Genomic DNA, 17,838 nt, shown 5'->3' on the forward strand with positions numbered 1-17,838 from the left:
ATACTTTAAAACACAATATTTTGAGTTACCAAGATAATAGTTAATAAAATGTGCTGTCAATAATTGCTCACATGATGCAGTGCTTATATTGGCTCTAGAGTAACTGGAACATGGATGTGCTGTAAAGCAGGGTGGTCCCCAGGGCCCAGGCATTTGAGAAACTGAGAGTTAACTGCCCCTTTCACAGAATCATAGAACCTTTTGAGTTGGAAGGGATGCTTAAAGGCCATCTAGTCCAACTGTCCTGCAACAATCAGGGACACCTACAGTGACATCGGGTCCTCAGAGTTGGGTCTAGTCTGACCCTGATTATCCAGAAAGTTTTCCACCAAAAAGTTAGTAAGCTTTTTCTTCATGATCTGATACACAAAAATGCACTCTCTTTTTTTTTTTTTTTTTTTTTTTTTTTTGTCTTTTTTCAGCGAACAGAATTTGGAAAAGACTAGTTGGCCAAATGCAAAATGTATATACAGAATGAAACTACAACATTTCTTTTGTGCCTTTCTGTCCTACTCTGTACCAAGTAGTTACAGACTATACTGTTTACTTAATTTGGTGTTGCTACTGCAAAGAGATCTATCCAGGCAAGGCAACATTTCAGGCAAAATAAGATGTTGGGAAGCCATACCAAGCAATTGCTTGATTTCTTTGAGCCGATGATTCTCCCTTGAAAGGAAAGGAATATGTGTCAATTGCATGGTTACTACATGCTGACCATTTGTAAGTGCAATGAAAATGTGAGGTATGAGGTAGAGTTAATTCTGATTTCCTCCTTGTATATATGTTTACAGCTCATCTCGTTACCAGGAAAACATTTGCCTAAACTGTTCCTAAGCCAAAACATTTGCTGTACTCCTAATAATGATCATTCATCACTGTTAATGATGGTAATCTGTGGTTTGCAGTAGGGGTGACTAAATTCTTTCCCAAGGGCAGCAGAATTCACCTTACACAGAAGAAATTGCTTTTTTATTTAAATGTGGAGAGCAGTATGTCAAACTCACCCATAAGACTGTCCTTTCCCAGCTTTCTATGGGATGAGCTTCCCATTCTGTGGCTTCTTTGTTACATGGCATTTCAAATTCAATTAGATCATTGTCATAAGTTACTGCAACTTTTCCTGTCACTGCCCACATGGAAATGAATATTCAGATTTTTGGGGCTATAATTCAGGCAGTATTTAAACCTTTCAAGCTGTCCATGTAAGATCATTTACTGAGTTTCATTTTGCCTCAGAATGCCTGTTTGGCATTTGACAAATGGCGTTTGGCATTTGGACAAACTGCTCTGCTCACCTTACTTACATCCTGCCTTATAAGCAGCTTAATACCAATATATGTGTCCTGTTAAGGATTTGTATCTGGCGTCGCAAATCATCGGCAATTGATGAAAACAAACTTCTGTATGAAAACAAACTTATTTGATCTATGTACTCCCATGTAAAGTACATTTAGAAGCATCTCCCACTAGGCATTTAATGGTATTGCTCTCTTAAAATCTCCCATGTGCTACAGATCCAGACAAAAGTTTCCAAAAGCACTGCTGAAACCGAACAATCTGTTTCATGTACTCATGTCAATCTTCTTATACTAACATTAAATACAGCAGAATACTAGGCAGGATCTTTAATAAAACCAAACATTTCTGAAAAAAATACCATCAAGGCCAGCAGGCATATTGACTTCGACATCAGATAATCCTAGCTAGAAGTGATACAAAATGAATATATTTAATTAAAAACCTGAATAAATAGAATGGCATTCATTAAAAGTATACAAAATAGCATGCAGTAAGTATTTGAGTATATGTTATAGTGAAGAAAGGAGTTCTGAATGAATTGTAGAACAATGCATCACACATATCGGAGCCATAGAGCTTCTCCGATGCACCAAAAGGTGAGGTTCTTCAGAAAGTTTCTCAAGGATGTCTAGATTGCAATGTATGTTGTGACCTGGGCTTCTCTGCTACTTTCCTTGTGACTGTGATCTATTTGGAGCTTGGAATATCTCAATATTTCATTAAGAACTGCAGACTGTGATAAACACTAAAAAGTTCATGTATTTTTACCTATTGTCTTCATTAGAAAAGCACTTGAAAGAACACCTGTAGATGAACTTTTCGGGGATGAAATAATTAAAAATTTATATTTCCCAAGTTTTAATATATTTTGGAAGTATGACCTTTATTTATACAATTGCTCTGATTTCTCATCTTAGAGCATTCTGAGTTACAAAAACTGCTCTTGACCATAACTTGGAAAAGTCTTGCAAACTTCCTTTAGTTCAGACCCTTTCTGAAGGGTCTAGTCATATTAATCAACTGGAGAACTCTGCTGGGGCCACAGATGCCATGCTCAAATTTATTGCATGAATTCTAGATTAAGTGAGATACAAGACACAGCTTTTCTGTAGGGTGTATCATTGCCTGAACTTCAGAACACTCCATGAAGCCTTCCTTAGTCTTAGTTTGGGCTGAATTTAAGCTTTTGAGCTAAAGCATTGGCAGCACATGAGCCAGCTGCAAGCATGACAATGTCATACATGAGAACAAGAAACTCTGCACCTGCAGTTTAGGCTCCTTGCCCTAGATCTCAAACAAAAAGTGCTAGAGCTGCTACCCAGGCCACATATTAAAGGCATTTAACACATCTTGGACAAATCTTAATAGCGTGATAGTTTTACTGATATTCAGAGTACTCAATTCATAACAAATTAGTCCAGGAAGCTTTTTTCTACAATACTGTTATTAAAACAGAATGAAAGATGGAATGTTTAATTGCTGTTCAGCTTAAGTAAATATAGTTAGAAGAGCTGTATTTAGGTTTGATAAGCCACACGTGCATATATTACCACTGAACTTTGATGCTGCTTTTTGAGAAATAAATTTTATATTAATATTCCTAATGCCAGTCTTCTTTGTTTCATCAATACATGCAATGGTAAGCCTCCAAAGAGTAAAGCCTTTGAGTCCTATACCATATACCCACGTATACCCACATATAAACTTTAAAATAATCATGATTCGCTCCTCTTATTTTGTAAGTAGGCTTTATACTCTTCTTTTAAGTTCCAGTATCAGAGAGTGACTACTATGCATCAAAAGCATAAAAGACAAAGGTTGTGCTCTGTGAAAGAGTCTTCTGGATCCTGGAAGTTGTTGTTATTTGTCTGTCACTGCTTCTTTGTTTGGAGACAGAGTGCAACAGCCATGAAGTGACGTTTCTACAGAAGAGACAGCAGCTCACATCTCATCGCTTGACAGCTGTGAACTTTCTGTATCATAGCTTCTGTCTGTTTATTGCAGTGGTCGCATCATTAAATGGCACCCCAAATGCGTGCATCCGCATAAAGACAAAGCTGTAGTCATGGGAACTTTATCAGATAACATTTCTTGTCATTAACCTTCAATGCCATACAAACAAATCTTTCAGTTTTGAAGCTCATCAGCTCGTATTGTCTGCATCACCTTATTAAATGTTTTCTATCAGATATGTTATTTTCATTCCTTGTAAATATGTCTGATAGCAATTAGACACACACAGTCAGTTTTAGCAGGTCCATAGACCTACAGCTCTCGATTGCACATTTCTTTGTATTAATCTTCTTTGTTTCTACTTCCAGCCTTTACAACTTTTTATCTCTGTTTAATCCATGGTTTTCTTTTTCTTTAATTTGGATAACTGAAGTGGCTCTAGAGAAAATATTCCTGAATTTCTATCAGAATTTTCACAACTTAATAACATATAGATTTTACAGCTTCACATCTCTAATGTATCAGTTATGGTCATGCAATGATCAGAACAGAATGCTACAGAGGCAACATTTAGAGGCAACTTTCTACCACAGTCCTATCTACATGTGTGTGTACCTCTGTGTCTATATGTGCAGGTTTGAAGATTATCTTTTTCTACAAGAGCCACACAAACTTACCTAAGGAGCAATATTCTGCTGAGTAGCCACTGTACTACATATCATTGAGAACTTTTACTTCAAGCTTTTGTGCAATGGCCATGTAAACTGTTGGGACATGACAACAGTAAAATTTCCATTTATATACATTCATGCTCAATACACTCAAAGCTGCCACTCTACATCTGTTTTTCTTTGTTACATTCTCACTGGAGGCAGTGTTGACTTGTTGGATATTTCTTGGTATAATGTTGGGCCTGAAAAGACTTTTTTTTTTCCAAGACTTTACTAGATAATGAAGGATAAAAAGGATAAAGAAGATAATGAAAGAAAATCCCAGAAGAGTGAGATGATATCTAAAATGTGAAAGCCAGGAATCTTTCCCAGGCCCAAGCTCTAGAGGCATGCTTTGTCTGCACCTTAGCTCCAAGCAAGGCAATGTTTGGGCATGAGCAAAAACTTCAGCATGGTTTGTGAGACTAGAAGCAAAGTTCAGATATCCTGACTCAGTAAATGTTGAGAAACGAAAATCAAGAATCCTGCAGCGCAAGGACAGGCATAATTGTTGGCCACTGCATCTTCCTAAAGCCCAAATTTGCTCAGTTATTGTTGTTACAATCATGGACCATTCTAGCTCACAATAGAATGGATTTTGCTTGGTACAGCTCTACACACATAGCATGCATGAAGCTCTTCCTTCCTTCCCTCCCTCCCTCCCTCCCTCCCTCCCTCCCTCCCTCCCTCCCTCCCTCCCTTCCTTCCTTCCTCCCTCCCTCCCTCCCTCCCTCCCTCCCTCCCTTCCCTCCCTCCCTCCCTCCCTCCCTTTCTTTCTTTCTTTCTTTCTTTCTTTCTTTCTTTCTTTCTTTCTTTCTTTCTTTCTTTCTTTCTTTCTTTCTTTCTTTCTTTCTTTCTTTCTTTCTTTCTTTCTTTCTTTCTTTCTTTCTTTCTTTCTTTCTTTCTTTCTTTCTTTCTTTCTTTCTTTCTTTCTTTCTTTCTTTCTTTCTTTCTTTCTTTCTTTCTTTCTTTCTTTCTTTCTTTCTTTCTTTCTTTCTTTCTTTCTTTCTTTCTTTCTTTCTTTCTTTCTTTCTTTCTTTCTTTCTTTCTTTCTTTCTTTCTTTCTTTCTTTCTTTCTTTCTTTCTTTCTTTCTTTCTTTCTTTCTTTCTTTCTTTCTTTCTTTCTTTCTTTCTTTCTTTCTTTCTTTCTTTCTTTCTTTCTTTCTTTCTTTCTTTCTTTTTTTCCCCTTTAGGGATTTCCTTAATGATAATAGAAGTGCAGAAAGGGAAATGTTTCTTTTCAGGCAGCTCCATTCTTGTCATATTTTGTCATTCCAAAACAAAAGATCTGAAGAAGTTCAAGAAGTTAAAGATCAGAAATGAAGCACAGGTTAAGCTGAGGTAACAAGTAATGTAAAAATCAATACGTTATCAAATCCGTTAAGATTTTGGAAGATTTTTGGCTTTTGTGTGTGTGCATTTTATTTTATTCCTCGGAGGAAAAACAACAAGTAATTGCATTTGAAACTGGCATGGGAAATCTCCATTTCTGAACTGTAGATGCATATAAGTTAAGGAAATAAGGATGAACCAGAATGTGATGCAAGCTCTGAATATATCTGCCTGGAACACATCTACCCTCTCTTGAAAGCAGACTTTTTGCTCTTCTGTTGATTAGACGAATTATTTCAGCACAAACTTATCTTTTTCTGTTCACTTTCTGAAACATTCTTTTGGCCATAGCACTGGTGATTTTAAACAGAAAGTATAGTGAAAATAGTGGATTATAAATTAATGAGAAAAATGCTATCACCCACTCATCACAGAAGTACGGAGTTCAGTTGGCTTTTACTTACTAAACAGCAGTTAACCAGTAAATAATCAAATGAATACTGTTGCACCATATCAGCCACGTGAAAGGTGAAAGTTATCCTACCTGCAAAATAGTTGCTAAATGCTATTAGCTATTAGTAAGCAGAAAAAGAGCCTGCTGTTAATCAGTAAGTACTTGAGTGAAAAGAAAAAAAAAAAAGGAAAAAAGAGAATAAAAAGAAGGCAGATCCTATCTTGCTTTTCTTGGGAAACAGAGATTGTGGTTATTGTGAATTTTTTTCAATCTTTACGTATTCATCACCTTTAACATATTCATCTGCCTTGCCAAAGATGGATTTTCCCACTGAAAAGTCCATTTCTTGTGATAGATTTCCATGGCACTGGCCTTTCATTTAAGCAGTCTTGTGACACGGTATTACAGCAAGTTTCTTTCTGGCTGACCACTGCCATTTTCTTTTTGCTCAGATTGCAGTTTCAACAAAGTTTTCTGTTGCTGTGAACAGCCTCCAAGCAAACCACATTCAGGCCCTTGTCATTGTATGGAAGTGAAGAAGGACAATGCAGTCTCTACCAATTGTAAGCCAACCTGCCTCTGTTGCTATCATGCAGTAGAATGCCTAAGGATGACTTATGCATGGATAACCACATGCAGCCTCCAAAGACACATACAGTATACATCCAGCAACCCATACACTGCTATGTATTCTTCCTGCATCCAACACTTTTGAACTTTGTTTAATTGCCCTGAAAATTGCATTGTAATGAGCAGGTAGGTATGTGCAGCACATCTATTTGACAAGATTAAAGTTGTCTGCTGCGGCTCCTTTCTCCTAGCTTCACTTTTGACTTCACATACCAGGGCAGGCCTCCGATCTGGGGGTTGGAAAAGGTGAGTTACAGCCTTTATGTACTTTGCATACTAAGGTAAGATTTAGCTTGCAGGGACTGAGAAATGAGTGAGTTTGGCATGCTGAAATGCTGCTCCATGAGATTTCCACAGAGAAAATCTTTAGATAATCAGTAAAGCAGCCACATTACAATCTTCCATACTGAGATTTTAAATTACAGTTAAAGCACTCAAAGGCCAATTCTAAAAAAATCTTTAATCACCAGATGAAAGTGTATCATCAACAGTTTATGATTGCAACCAGATAGGCAACTAATTGTGCCTATCCAAAGGCAATAAAGTGGTAAGCAATGATATTTGAAAAACACTAGCTGTGCCCACCTCTCTGGGTACAATGTCAGCAAGAAACTCTTATCGAACAAATGTCTTTTCAGCATGCCCAAAAAAGTGAAATGAGGTTTACTATAGTTTACTTAAATAGTATAGTAGACAGACACATCATCTGATAAAAAACATACAACAAAAATACTTGCCTTCATAGATTCTAAAAATGTAATTTTAATTGACACATATATTTATAAACATATCAGCATCTTGTGACTGTTCCTCTGTTCACATGGGCCTTCTGCACTAATTTTCTTGCTAACAAAGGACTGGTTTGTCTGGGAGCTTTTATCATCTTGTTCATTAGCACTGAAGTTCTGAAGCAGAAATGTTTGTGGTGCTCTGTTGTAGCATTTCTCCTTGAACTGTGACAAGTACTTCTTGGGGTTTTAAGATTAAATTCATTTTCTTCAGTGTCTAAGCAGGCTCAATGGTTTCAAGTGCCTCCTTAAGCTGTGGAAAGTGTTTTGATAGTTGAATAAAACAAGGAGTGATACTCGTGGTTTAGTTTCCTGGTGAAGGTGCTTGAGGAAACGCTTGACAGGCTTCTTCTTAGAAAGAAATTTGCTTCTCATTGTCTGAGAAACTGAGAAGCACAGGAAATCTCTGTCCGTGGATCAGAAATAGGGATCATGGTTGGGCTGCTTCTGGCTGATGAAAGCTGGAGAAACACAGGCAACGTGCCTGTAGAAAATATTTCTGATAAGTCTCATTAAAAGAAGGCAGCTTACCGCACCTTCAGAGGCTGGTTGAGCCCCAAACCCTTTCTTCTTGGTGTGACTGCTCTCCTGGGCACAGCCTGCAGACATTAACTGCAGCCTTACCTTCTTGTCAAGTGTGTAAGCAAATGGGCAAATACAGCAATCAAGATATATACAGCTGAAGGAAGGACAACTCGGTATCTGTAAAATAAAATAAGGAATGAATTCCAGCAAACAGAAAATAATAAGAAGAAAACACTCAGCATAAGATGAAGAACAAAGAGAAGACTGAAAATTCAAAATTGGATCACTAATGCATTTCTGCATGTCTGTGTCTCTATGGAAGAATAAGCTGGAAACAGATGAGGTAAAAAAATATATAAAAATATATAAATGTATTTAAACCAGAAGTTCAGAATTATCTGTGAATGCTTAAAAAGATTGGGCTGTTTTGATCTGCCACTTTTTAACGTTTGTATTTTTATAGCCATGTTTTTTTGATCTTCCCTACAAGTGCTCTGAAATTTCCTCTGTGATTTAATGTGCATGAGTGTCCAGACTTTTGGATTGTTTGTGCAACACTGAGAAAAGAGGGACTGCTTTGCTTGTTGCTGTGAAATGGGTGCAGGCCCAGTGCCAGGCTGCTCAGTGGGGCAGAGCTGCTGCCATGATGGCATCGAGCAAGGATGTGGGGCCAAGCCAGTCCACATGAAGCCCATGGGCTGTATATCAGACATGCCTTTAATCTATACTAATTGCTTCTGTCCTTCAGATATTGTTAATATGCTCCATTGTGCCCTACATCTTTGTTTTTCCACAGAAGAGTCTTCAGTTTCTTTTTGATCTACTTTTCGTGTTTCTCTAAAGGAATAGGAAAGCAAGGCTTTATATTTCAAATTTTGAAGGACAGAACTGTGTTTTTAAATAGATTATTCAATAGAAAAACAACCTACCATTTGCTAACCCGACTAGCAGCTCCATGTTTCTCCCATGCTAAATCAGCTCTGCTGATTTCAAAAGATGCATTGAAGTGCAATGTCATTGCCTTCAGGGCAATGCCTAAGAGGAGAAGGAGTAGCACACTTCATTTTCCCTTCTTTCAAAATGTTCTAATCTCAGCTATACAGTCTAACAGTAATCAGATCAGAGAAGCTACAGAAGGGGAGATCATGTAGTAAGAAAATAATGTGCAAATCCTACCTGGACATATCCTTTTTCAGTTTCTGTGTGATGCTTCCTTCCCAGCCCACCCCAGCTAGGTTATCCCTTCACTTGAGCAGTTAGTCCCACCTCTTAACAGCTTAAATACTGTTGACTCTGCACTTTCTCCTTCTGCATGGGGAGATAAGTTGGTGATAACTGGGTGTGGTAATGCAGAGCTCAACTCTCTGAACCCAGGTCTCTGATCCCTGCCTGTTGCTGAAGCACTGTGCTCAGTGCTAACATAAAATTAGTTTGTAAATTATTTCTGCAATTTATAAGTGATCCAGCATAATAAACAATAACAGTGCAGATTACAGAATACAAGCTGACACCATGACAAAAAACATCTTGTGGATGCTACACTGCAGCAAAAGAGGTTATTGCAAAGTGACCTGACTTACATTTACATTTTCAGTAAATGAATCATCATGCTTTATAGACCTCAGATAATCAGCAGTTAGAACAAAAAATAAAGTCCAAATGACCACACAAAGAAGTTAGTGTGCTCCAGGCAAAAAGATGGGAAAAGAATACAGAGGAGAGAAAGAAATTATACACGGAGAGATAAAACTCTGTGCAGTGTTTAAGCAGAAAAAGAACTGAACTTATTTTGCACTTTTCTTTTTAGTAATTATTTGTTTCCTTATAATTTTTTAAATTGTACAGTACATAATTAGTACTTTCTAGAAACTGAAACTCCTTTCCTGCACTAAATGTAATTATATTTAAAAGCATAGTTTATCGTCTATAAATTAAGCTTCAATTCTCATCACATTTTATGTTCCTCAGTTTGAGCTTTCTGTGATCTGTAAATTGGTTTTAATGATTTTAGGAATTCCTAACAATTTTAGCCTTTATAGTTCATTAATTACTTAACATTCCATTAGCAGTCCGTTTTGTAAAGAGGAGAAAGAAAATAAGCTGTAAGTGCAGAATATAAACAGAATTAAATGTGCTGGAAGCCATTTAGAATATGGACATGTTATAGTGCTTTAATGTGACCTATTAGTGATTAGTGTGCTCAGTGCTACTGTTTGCTCAGCACAAACAGACAGCATGAAGGTGGCAATTCATTGGCTTCCGCTGTTGTCTTCACTCTTCAGAGTGCTGTAAAAAATATTTCTGGCATAGTATACAGTCACGGTCAACACATCTCTTTGCAGATGTCAGGTATTTCGGGTGACATTTTGAGTGTATTTTCCTCTGAGTGCCTATAGATCAAAAGCAAAAGAAAACAGCTCCTTGATTTCTGCAAATAAGATGCTGTGAAACTGCCTCACAACAATGCACAGCCTCATAAACCAATGGACAGGAAGCAAGTGGTGACATCTTTTTTTCTCTGGGCTATTGCCACAGCTCAGATCTTAAAGATACTTTCAAGGTCATCTTAAAGATGCTTTCAAGGGCTGCTGCCGTGACATCAGAGAACTCACACAAAATATGACATCTTGAATCTTCTGTCAAGTATCACTGGCTCCCAGATTGTCACAGAATTGATTGTTAAGATTTCTAAGTGCCATTATGTTCCAACATCATGTTCCCTTACTCAAAAAACAAAAAACAAACAAACAAACAAACAAAAAAAAAACAACAAAAAAACCCCCACCTGTTCCTTCAGGTCTTTCTCACTGCATGTTCTGTCTCAGGAAGTATTATGAAATGAATTCAGGTTGCTTGACATAAATGGAACTTCTTGATTAACTGCTAAATCATGTCAGATGTGGGTCACAAGGCTCTTAACATCAGAGATACCTTTGCTTATTTTTCTGACATGACCTTATTCCCATTACTGTAGTAGTGCAGAATGCTATTCAATGAATACTCTAAACAGCCTTGAACAAAAGAGATATTTCACTTAACAAGGTCATGCATATGACATATGCACATTGGTTGCCCTGATCCTAATCTTTAATTCTATATCATGGCAAATTTACTGTATGGATCATATGTATCTACTAAACTAACATTTGAACTCAGCACTGAAAATTACCTACCACCTGATGAATTCTCATAGCTGCATTTATCCTACAGTCCATAGCTATCCTACAGTGTGTTCTTTCCCTTCATCAAACAAGCAGAACTACCAGAAAATATCACTGTTTCCTCCCTTCTGGAAGATTTCTTTCAAAATTTCTTCTGAGAAAACCAAGATAGGTCATAAATTTAGAGCACTTCCTTTTACAAAGCTTTCTGCACTTCAGCTCATTTAACTTTTAGATCCTTGTCACCAACAGAGGAAGCCACTATGCATCTGTCCTCTACCTTTAATTAGTGGTTATTGGTGTAAGACATGTATGCAAATAAAAGCACTACTCCCATTTTCATAGGCAGAAGTTAATGAGCAGCTGGTCACAAACATTTCATGGAATTACTTTAAGCTCAGCCTTACCAGAGAATGGTACGCAAACACCACCACCTATGGAAGACCATGTCAGTATCAACAAAGTTAAAAAGGATGTAAAAAATAAAAATTTAAAGTAAATGTGAATAGTTAAGGTTAGGCTAGGAGAAACCGGGTTTCAAATGTATTAATTATTGTACTATAGTGTACCAACAGCCTATGGGAAAGCCACATGCCATAATCTCCTAGAGAATTTACTCTTTCCCAAAGCATTTCCCTGTTCTCAGTTTTGCTTTGGAAAGTTGGTACTAGTATTGAATAACTCACCATGCTTTCTTCTTTTTCAAGTGAGAATGCAATGACCGTTATCTACTTGTTCCGCAGCAAAACCACAGCCTAGACTGCACTCCCAGAACTTAGGAAACAGACAGTATTTCCACATTCATTCTGAGAAAATCTATTATAATGGCCTAAGTTTGTGTCATTGTATTTTTTCACTAGGCAAAAAAAAAAAGGGATCTTAAAATCAACTACATTTGAATAACTGACAGAGCATGTATTTTATGCTTAATGTTCTACTACTGTCACAGATAACTCAGGAGTCACTGACAAAAATAAAAAATGGAAATTCCAAAACCACTTACCAGAGCAGTTCAGTAACCACAACCCTCTTGCTACAACTTCTTCCTGCCAGTGGAATATTGTTTGCAGTGCAGCCATCACTGGTTGCTTGGGAGTCACTTTCAGCATGTCTTCACAATTCTTCTTTCAAGTTCAATTTATTTCTAACACCCTTGGTCCTCAGCACACCTTTCAACCACTGAGAGTCTACAGCCATCATTTTAGTAGATATTTTTCTTGTATGAGATGTGCTCTGAGGTACCCTGAAATTAACTATACAGATGCTGTTGTACTTTATTATTCAAAAAGCAAACAACGAAGGTGTTACCTGGATGATCTGCCATTGTTCAGTGAACACTGTGAGGTTGCTTTGGGCCTTTTGAATAAACAACAGCTGATTTGGAAAGGAAAAAAAAAAAAAAAAAAAAAGAAAAAAAGGATTTTTTGAGATTTCTACAGTTGACACATCAATAATGGAATAGGTCTTGGAAAACAAAATGCAGTCTGTCCGTGAGGAGACAATAAATGAACAATGCATATAAACACACGTGCACATGCATAATGATGCAGACATAACAAACTGTGCAGGACAAAGGAAGGTGTGGTACTATATGTGCAAGAAGAATTAAACTAAGGCATTAAGGAAGAACTCGGGATCATTTCAGAATTTGTGGATCCATTTTAATGGATGGTAACACAGCTTTTCTCTTTATTAACTATGTATATCTACATGTACATATACAAAAAATATGTACTGTAACATCTAGTAGGATGTGAGTATGAATTTGAGCAAATGACAGTGATGGGGTAACCAGGAGAACAAAATATTCCTAGCAGACAGATTGGTTAAACTGCAGAGGTATTTATGTAGTGAAGCAGTGAAAACATTGTACTTCAGTCATTTCAAACTGAATCAGGCTACATTCTATTTCTATTATGTATGTGAGTATCACTCTGGCTTTGAAAAGTTGTGTTTTCTTTTGTACTGATGTAGCCCAGAGCAGAATTTACCTCCTTGGGAACAAATTATTTTATTAGGAGTTAGCAGGGAGAGCAAAACCACAAAATCTACCAGGTCTTATCTCATTCTTTGCACTTACGGGAAAAAATATTCTTTATTTTCTGGATAGACGTTGATTTTTCAGCAGGGAGTGCTATTGTTTGGCGTATAATTCTCTTTCAAAAATTAGACTGAAATTATACACTACAGCTTTTTTTTTTTTTTTTTTTTTGTTGTTCTATGACACAGATTGGTGTCATATTGGTGGAAGAGATTTCTAATTTTAGGTACTTGTAGCAGTGTACCCCCAGTTTGGTTTCCCACTGTTCTCATTTGTACTAGGAAAGCTCATCAGTGTGCTGCTGTATTTGAAAAGAAAACCAGGTATGAGGATTTAAATGTGAAAGGGAGTTCTTCCATGTTCTACTTTGAACAGCTTAACTGTTAAATACTAAATCAAGATGATTTATTACAGTAAAAAAGAAAGATCTGTACATGTTTTACATACAATATAGTTGTTCTGCTCAGCTATGCAGTATTCCTAATTTCAGAAAAGTATTTACTGTAAGTGTTTATTAATGGTGAACTGTGTGGCTTTGCTTCATATTGTCTACTAAGTCGGTCTGCCAGTTGATGAATCACTACAATAAAACAGTTGTATAGTGCTGCACAGGGATCTCAGTCATAAAGTGGGAAAATGGTTGGGATCAACAGTGTTATTTAACATCTCTTGAAGTGAGTGCACTGGATAGGGGCCTTGAGGAGACCCACCTTGGCTAAAAAGCTTTACTTGTGCCCTGACTTTCAGACAGCTCATGTGTAATTTGTAAGTTGATTAAAAATGAAATAAGATGCTTGAACTTTGGCAGTTGGCTTTGAAAGAATTACTTTCATAAACAACTTTAAGTATGATTGCAGTATATAAACCAAACTTTTTATTTAAAATAGCATTATATTATATTACATTAGATTAAAATAATCCTAAAATCACTTTCCGTTTTCCATATCTGTTTATTCTCTCTAGACATTACCTATCATTGTGTTCTTCCAAAATTGTTCATTCCTCACTATTTTTTTTTTTTTTTTTTTTTTCATGCAGAAACTACTCTGTTAGTTTCCAGGGTTAATGACAAACTGTTCACTGGCTGTTGGATGAGGGCTGGTACAACCTGGAGCATCTGAGCTTAGTTCAGCCCTGGTGGGGTGAACATCAGCATGCCCTGACACTGCTGTGAATGGAAAGGTTCGTAACTGTGTTTGACCTAGGAGGTCAGATAAGGAATGCAGGTAGCTTGCTTCTTTTGGCAAGCTTGTGTGGTTTCTTGGCACTCTTCTGTTTTAGGCAGAAGGTCCTTTACCAGCTTTCTTTCTCTCCTCTGCAAGAATATTAATGTCCTTTGTGGATTCTAGAACTGCACTCAATATTCCAGGTGAGGCAGCACTAAAGCTATATGTAGAAAGAGAATAATCTCTTCTGACTGTCTGGCTATGCTGTATTAAATGCATCCCAATGTTTCAAAGGCTATTGGTATACAAGACGTTTTGTTGTCTTTAGTTTGCCTTTGTTTATGAGAAGATTTTCTTAGCACAGGTGTTATGTTGTGTGCCCAGTAATATCTAACTGGCTGCTTGGAAGCACTTTAGGAATTATTTAAACTCCTCAACGTGAAGTTACTATATTGCCATTAAACAAAACTTAAATTCAGTGGTCATTATATGAATTAAGATATAGGTATGTAAACCACACAGAATCTTAAGTGGATCTGTATCTAGGTCTGCAAGGCTGATATGTGGCAGTTTCCCTCTGTTTAGTGGTAGCCTTTGAAAGTCAGAGCTGATGAACTTCACATTCTTCATAGCAGAGCTATGCAGCAGCTGTAATCCCCTCTTAACACTTATTTTCCTGAGGCATTAAGTTCCATAATTGCTTTTAGAACTAAACAGGGCAAACATATTCTTCTGAAAGAATCTATAGGTCAACAGAGATCATCCTGTGCTTTTTTCTGGAGTACACATATTATACAATATAACCACATTGCAGTTGTACCCAAAGTGGGCTAAAATCAGAAAAGAGAGGAAAAAGATATTCTTGGACAAAAAGTCATGATCTTATAGCATGATAGGAACAGGACTCAGAACCAACACTCACAGGAGGCATGAATGTGATCCACATCCCGCCACCACTGCCTCCTTGGACAGCCAAAGTCTTTGGAGGTTGTTTGCAAAATGCTTTCTCAGGCCTTACATTGTTCCTTTTTGAACACAGGAGGGGGTATGTGTGCTTGGAAATTTGGCTTTTCCTGCTGTGTCATTTTCTAGGTGAAAGACTTCACACTGCTGGCAAGCTATCCTAATGCAGTTTTTCTACATAATTGCAGCAGGATTACTTGTAATTCTGTGCACAGATTTTGGGTTTGAGTTTGGCTTAGACTTTCCCACAGTACTAGAAAAGTTATTTGAAATTCTCCAGGAATAAAGAGCTTCATGAACTGCTATCCAGATTAAATGCTTCTTGCTCCTCATAAGCTTGTCACAGGTTCTCCAATTTTTCTTGACCTGACTGTGCTCTTGGCATGCCCACTCACTGTCCAAAGCCATTTCAGTGGTCTGAAGTATTCCTGCATTCACCTGCATTACAATCTGTGCTCTACTCAACATTCCTTGCTCTGGGGTAGAGACTTCAAAATCCTTCTGCCTATTTGCATACCAGAAGACAAATATATTCTGTCATCTGCATTATCAGCCCTGTCAAAATGATCCAGCCACTAGTTCCACTAAATTAGAGGGCTTCAATTTGTGAACTCAGGCCTGGCACCACTTACAACCTGAAGTGTGTTTTTCAAGTGATGTCAGAATTGAGTACAGAACATCACTGCTTCTAAATCTGAACTGATTTCCTATATCCTTCTGGGTGAAATTTAATCAGGTTAGAAAAAAAGAGTTGCATTTCAACAACACAACAATTTTTCAATAAACATTATAAACAATACCTGCAGATCTCTTTAACACTAGGAAATTCCATGTTATTAAGATCTGAGTAGAAAATTTCTTTCAGATGACCTGAAGAATAATGTTCAGGTTAAATGTGTCTGTGTTTAGGGGGCAATTTGTGATTGTGTCATCAGAGAAATAAAAATCATTAGAATCATTTCTCAGTTTCCTTCCCTTTATGATAAAGATAGTTAAGTGATTACACATAGATTTCTCCTTTACATCTTCTCTCCCTTCACACAAACACTCTGTGAACTAAATATCTCCATGCTGCACAATTTTTATAAAGCAATCTAAAATGATACAAAGGATTTGTGCCCCAGGCTTCAGAGTATCAAAGTGTTAAATAACTTAAGATTCACTGAAAATAAAACCTGTCTGCTCCCTGAGTTGACAGACGATGATGATATTTTATTTTCCTGCCACCTTATATCAAATCAGGAAGTTAAAGGTGAGAAGTTATAAAATCTACAGCAGATGATGAAGACTTCCAGAGTTCCAGAGCTCCCAGAAGAACTCTAACAGGCGGTTTGCAACACAGACAGAAATCCCAGAAATCCCCTGCTCATAGCTGAGCAAAGCAGAAAGATGTGTGCACTCAAGCAGGAAGATGCCATAAAACACACTCTGCATTTTGCCTGTAGTTTTAGCAGTAATCTAAAACAAAAATCAAACAAACAAACAAAAAAACATCTTGGCAGTCCCATTGTCATCCTACAGATACTGTGAGACTCTCATGGGGAAGAATGGTCCTTAATACCTTGTGGACATGAATAAAAGCCCATAACATTCACAGATTACATACTACATATATTACATATATATTACATACATTTATAAAAGTATAAAAGTTTATATAAAGTATCTGCAGTAGTTATCACATGGTGATCTTAAGCTTGTAATGACAAGAGGTCACTACTCCATGCTTCTGCAATTTAGTGGCATCATGGGAAGTAGAGTAACTTCCCCTGAGGGACATTGAATCTTCCTGAACTACAGATTTCTGGAGATTATTCTTTCACTCTTCATTCATAACTGGCTTCAGCTGCATTCCTCTGATATGAAGATACCAACAACAACTGCAAAAACCCAAATAATGGTAACAAAATGATTGTGTTATTAGGTTTACGATAAATGGTTATAAGTAAGTTTTACATTTCCTCAAGATAGCTAAATCACAGTGATAAGAACTGGTGAGTAACAATTGTGGGGCTTCCAAGGACAGCTTCTGCTGTGTGTTTCACTGTCATTTTTCAGGACTGTGTTGCTCAGGAGTGTTTGTATTGTCTTCCTTGTGTAAAGGTTCTGCACCTTCATCAAACCATAATCTTACAGTTGTTCTCAACATCTATTGACCAACATAACCAAACAGTTCTTCTGGTTGCATCTACTACTGATTAAAAAATACTGAATAAACACACTACAAATATTGTTCTTCCTCTAAGTCTATATACATATCTCTAAATTGAACATTTTCTTCAACAAATCAGTGGCTCACTGTTTTCCTTCTGATGCATGCAAAACTCTATATATATGTTTCCCTAAGAGTATAAGACATATGCTACTATCTAAAAGTCAAATGTGCCTTTAGGTATTCTAAGCAGTAAAAGTCAATTGTCAGCGTCCACAGAACCTTCTGCTCAAGATGTTAAGAAAAATATGTTGGGGTAGAAGTACTTCACTAACTTAGATCATGTTTTCACTATGTGTGTGTTTTTCATCTTGTGTGAACGTAGGATTCCTTATGTAACATTTAAATTCAGGATTCATCAAGGCAGTCAGTCATCAAGGCATCCTTGAAAACTGGTACTGCATTCACTTATTAACTAGTAAGTTTTATATTTACCTTGTAATACATGTAAAGCTACATTTTTGTTGCACTGAGTACAGGGACTTCAGACCACTTTAATCCAGAATCTCATGCTTTCTCACAATTCTGACTCACCAGCTACTCCATTATATACACAAATGCTACAGATCAAAAGTCAGATTTACATTTTTCTTTTCACAACATT

This window comes from Coturnix japonica, chromosome Z (assembly GCF_054131305.1).
Source record: "Coturnix japonica strain WE chromosome Z, WE-NBRP24, whole genome shotgun sequence".
Lineage (NCBI taxonomy): Eukaryota > Metazoa > Chordata > Aves > Galliformes > Phasianidae > Coturnix > Coturnix japonica.